Source organism: Schistocerca americana, chromosome 3, assembly GCF_021461395.2.
Source record: "Schistocerca americana isolate TAMUIC-IGC-003095 chromosome 3, iqSchAmer2.1, whole genome shotgun sequence".
Classification (NCBI taxonomy): Eukaryota; Metazoa; Arthropoda; class Insecta; order Orthoptera; family Acrididae; genus Schistocerca; species Schistocerca americana.
This window is the reverse complement of record NC_060121.1, coordinates 114,276,687-114,282,171: the sequence shown is the minus strand read 5'-3', so window position 1 is coordinate 114,282,171 and position 5,485 is coordinate 114,276,687. Positions and strand designations below refer to the sequence as shown.

General features: G+C 43.3%; 1 pseudogene; it reads left to right on the top strand.

Moving 5' to 3' along the window:
* Positions 1-1,002: 1,002 nt before the first annotated feature.
* On the top strand, positions 1,003-1,120 carry LOC124607980 (annotated as a pseudogene).
* Positions 1,121-5,485: the final 4,365 nt, after the last annotated feature.

Here is a 5,485-nt window from a genome sequence, read left to right as displayed (position 1 = left end):
ATTTTCTTCAACGTACTTAATCGTTTCAGTTCTAATAATATATTTCTTAGACTTGCATTAATTATATATTAAGATCAGAAATGACACACACACGTGCAAGCCATTCTGAATCTCTGTATATCCAGGACGTTTGCTTCCTGAGAATTAGAAGCTAAGAGTTCCGGATAACAAACACCGATAACATCTAATGTGCAGAACGTCAATTTTTTTGAAAATTCAATGAGTTAGTCAGAAACGACTGATGTCTGTTGTGATCTGCAGTAGGTTCTAGAGTACGGACTATGTTAAACTATGCACAATAACTGTATTCATTGTGAACATATTACTGTAACATACATTGATGGAAGAAAAATTGCAATACCAAGAAGGAGTTGTCCATAACCAAATGTGGTAGGAGTGTTTCTACATCTGAAAGATGGCGTCTGTTCCGGCATCGCGCACTCCCATAAGAGTGGAGATAGTAGCGCCACTATGAGGATGCAAATCAAAAATTTGCATCGGTCAGAAGTGGAACCCAGGACCTCTACAAGACTAGTCGGTATTCTAACACACAGCCGCACTGTCTATCAGACTACCTTGCTTTAAGGTATTAAAACGCTCGGAAAATTTCGAAGCCGATTTTCTAGATAATTTTTGAGAGTAATATCGAACGGCTTTGACGGGTTGAAATTTAAGTGCTGAAAGTTAACTACCAAAAATACACAAAATTGCAAAAATCATATTGCCGTACGGTCTACGTGTTAATCACGTACTGAAATTAGCTCTAGAGAATCGACTGATAAGTTTTATGATTGATAAACGACGATTCGACATGTAAGATTGCAGAGCCTCGCGGCGGTAACATTGAAGAAAAAGTTCACGGGTTTCCAGTCGCGTCTAAAGTGATTAAATTTACACGAGATTTCGGCCAAGCACTCCTTGATCCCAGTCGTCCTGAGCTGCAGGCCGCCGTCTCTATTGAAGGTGTTATCAGTGATTTTTATTTCAGTGGCTTCATTAATTGGCAACGGCCTTGCCGCAGTGGATACACCGGTTCCCGTGAGATCACCGAAGTTAAACGCTGTCGGGCGTGGCCGGCACTTGGATGGGTCACCATCCGAGCCACCATGCGCTGTTGCCATTTTTCGGGCTGCACTCAGCCTCGTGATGCCAATTGAGGCGCTACTCGACCGAATAGTAGCGGCTTCGGTCAAGAATACCATTATAACTACCGGGAGAGCGGTTTGCTGACCCCACGCCTCTCCTATCCGCATCCAAGGATGACACAGTGGTCGGATGGTCCCGGTAGGTCACTCGTGGCCTGAAGACGGAGGCTTCTTTAATTGCACAATCTGAGAAGCCGTCAACGCGAGCCACGACGGATGTTCCGTCTGATTTTATCCGGTGACCGTTTTCTAAAGCACGTTCAGCTAAAGCAGATTTCTCGGATAGCGTAGGCGATATGTCTCTTGCTCCTTCCTGCGTTGTTCCACAGTGTGTACTGCTCACACTCGCAAGGTATGTTGTACAGCTCAAGTGAGACCTGCTTCGTCTTTAATTGGTCTCAGTAATTGGCAAATTTTTATTGGAAGCCTGAAGATCTATTGGATCTTGTATCTTTTCAGCAGGAGGCTTATCTTCGCCGACACGGAGCCACAGAGTAGCAAGAAACCTCATGTAATTTTAATCATCTGACGCATCTGGAAAACCGAGAACTTTTTGATTCGACAATTCGACAGTTCCGTTTTATCTCTACAAGGTTTGTTTTCGCCGATCGTGTGTAAGCTTTTGCTACGCTGCAGCTACTTCTGTCTGACCTACGACTCGTCAGATGGCAGGACTAACCGAAGCCAGGAGCTCTTCTGAAGATGTAGATGTATTGGCAGTTGTCGTGAAGGCGGATAGTCGTCTTCGGTTCATTGGTAGAATTTTGGGAAAATGTGGTTCATCTGTAAAGGAGACCGCTTATAAAGCACTAATACGACCTATTCTTGAGTACTGCTTGAGCGTCTGGGATCCCTATCAGGTCGGCTTGAGGGAGGACATAGAAGCAATTCAGGCTGCTATATTTGTTACTGGTAGGTTTGATCATAACGCGAGTGTTACGGAAATGCTTCAGGAACTCGGATGGGCGTCTCTAGAGGAAAGGAGGCGTTCTTTTCGTGAATCCCTACTGAGGAAATTTAGAGAACCAGCATTTGAGACTGACTGCAGTACAATTTTACTGCCGCCAACTTACATTTCGCGGAAAGACCACAAAGATAACATAAGAGAGATTAGGGCTCGTACAGAGGCATATAGGCAGTCATTTTTCCCTCGTTCTGTTTGGGAGTGGAACAGAGATAGAAGATGCTAGTTGTGGTACGAGGTACCCTCCGCCACGCACCGTATGGTGGTTTGCGGAGTATGTATGTAGACGTAGATGTCCAACGCAGCTCTGGACGATACGCGGTAAGCAAAAGACCGCCAGAATACAACCCGTAAGATCCTCCAACAAGCGGTCGTGAAAGCCACGATTCCGTGGCCGCGAACTAGACTTGTCGACTGCGTGTGCTGCGCTAAGCAGACGTGTCTGCCTGTCGGCGCCTGAGCGTGACGCAATCGACCACGAGCGCGGCGGCGGTGGGCGTGGCCGGGCCCACGCCCCTGCACAGAGAGTGGAGCGCCGCCCAGCTTGCTAGGTCTCTCGGCACACAGCGCCGCTGAATCACCTCGCAAACAACTCGTAAGGCGCCCTCACGGCCAAGCCGCACCAACCGAGGCGAAGATAGCTATCGACTACCGTAGCCAAGCGCTCTTTCAATGGCAGACCCGGCCTTCGTACTTTGATTTCCTCTCAGTATTATAAAGTCACCTTCGTCGCTGACAACACGTGTGGCTGTCACCTGAAAGATCCGCGTTCCATTCTCGGTACTGCTAACGACGTGTTTGTCATATTACGTCATTTATCTCTTGAACTCTGCATTCCTGTCCAACATATGTTTCAGGATTAACGAATACCAGTGGAAAAATGCTCCTATCGGAGCAAAAGAAAAGCAAATATGCTTCTCTTTTTAAAGACTCTGAAAAATAGGGTACCAGCTGTCTCGTTCTACCTTCCTCAGAACGTTTAAAAATTTTCCCAAAAATTGTGGCATCTGTACTTATTCGCACTCTTTCTAACATGTAACTCACCTGTCTCTCCCACAAGCTTGTAACGCCGCTTCCTTTGGACGAACAATGAAGAATTTAGAATATAAAAATAGTACCCCAAAGAACAAAAGTCCCAAAAATCAAATTCCAAATTTAATAAAAAAAAACAAAGAAAAATAAACAAAGCCCCTGTTGGAAAAAGGTTGCTTGAATAGTAGCGTGTAGATAGAAAAGATATTTAGTGCCAAGTAGCTTAGTATTCTGAAAAAGAAAGAAATAAAAAAAAGATAGAATCCAATTAGTTTCAAAGTAAAATCATAGTAGATCGCAAAGTACCGTAGTTAGAAATCACGGAGTGGGACGAACAATCTCAAAGAATACTCCTTATGAGTACTCTTTGAGTATCGTGTGTAATACCTAAGAAAGAGCCACGCGCTGTTACCGTGTTACGAGAGTTTGCCGGAGCAAGTCATACCTCAGCGTGTGCTCGTATACGTGGGCGCGACGAGATTGTTTTCTGAACGCTAAAGATTTGCGATCTACTACGACACACTGAATTTGTAAGAAGTAAATCAGCAACTTCGAATAGGATATCACGTAGAATCCAGATAGTGAAAGATTCGAAATTGTCTTAAATTGAATATTTTCAATAAAAGACTGGACATTATCCAAAGTTAGCAACTATTAATAATGGACCGATATAGAAACTATACCTTGAAACTGAACTGTGAGAAAAGAATTCTTTCGTAAAATCAGTTAATGGACTCTGGAACTTGGACTGAAGTATACGTCATTAATTCCACCCAGATAGGAAAAGCTACTTCCTTACGGCAATGTTAGAATGTGAAAATAGTACAATAAACCAGTATCCATTGTTATTACTGCGGTAATAACTTCTTTCAATCCATTCAATATTGCGTACTCAGTAAATAATTATCTGTGCGACGACACTGATTGTCGAATGAACGCGGCGTCCGTAAGTACTCTTTGCCGCATTAACAAATTCTCGCTCTGTTACCATCTAGTAGGCTCTAGTAAACTAAAAAACTTTAGTGGAGATATTGGTGTTGTGTATGTACTGAAGCTATGATTAATACCGGGATAGCAACTGATATATCTCTACGTTTAGTTGTGTTTAAATATGCCGGGGAGCACATAATTGTTTGACCTGATCGAGACAAATAATACGCACTCTGTGGAATTTCAGCGCAGCCCAAGTAGATTTTTTATATAACGTCAATATATACAGCTCTACCGCTAGTTAGCCAGACAGCGACGTTATAAGCCCCAGTAACTGTAATTCCGTCACACCCACCAGTTCATCGCTGTAAGTTGCTCACACCCATCCACTCCCACTTGCCCAGTCTCATTCACTCCCTGAGCCGAACCCATTGTGTTATCTCTTTGCGTCTCTCTCTCTGACTTGCATTGTGTCTCACCGCCACAGTATCCTCCGTTCTGTCCTACTATTAATGTCCCCTCTCACTGTCACTGCCTCCCACTTGCTCTTTCTTACTTCTTTCGTCTCATTCATTCCTTCTCACTGCTGCGTCTCTTTCCATTGTCAGTATGTGTCACCTCCTCCTTGTCATTATCATAGACTTTGTCTCTCATCACTGGCTCTCTCCAACCTCCGCTTTCTCCTATTTCTTCCTCTCCCAACCATACTATCACTTTTTCCCAGCACTGTTCTGTCATTGTCAACTATATTCCGCTGCCACTGTCTCCCACACTACCACAGTCAAATTTGCTCTTCCTATACCACAGCCATTGCCTACTATATTCCAGTATTTATTACTTTATCAACTCTTTCCCACTTCACTGGCTCCTTCTTTCGCAGCATAAAAAGCGCGAATATGTTCGCATCCAAAATTTTTTTGGAAAAATTTTAAAGATTCAAGGAAGATAGAATGAGACAACCGGTAGCCTACTTTTCAGTCAGAATCTTTTAAAACAGAAGCGTATTAGACTTTTCTGTCCTCCGATAGAAGCATGTCACCGCTGGTTCTCTTCTTTTCGCTGCTACTTATACGAAAAGAACTTGACGGGTCAGTAAAATTTTGATAGCATACGTATGTGAAATTGAAATAACGAAGAACTAAGTTTACATCTCTGACCGGATTTTAGGTGCACGCAAAATTCACTTGTGCTTCAGTTCTACAACATAGGGTTCCCAGGATAGTTCTGATGATAACGGAGACACTTTACAGCATATTTCTCCGTGATTCGACACTTTATGAACTACGTTTTCATCTCACACCGGATATTACGTGCGTATTGTGCGTGTACAAAGAGGGTAACTTTGAACACCTGTATCTCTGAAATGGATAAAGATATAAAAGAAATTTTCAAAGTTGTTCGAGATCGGGATCTT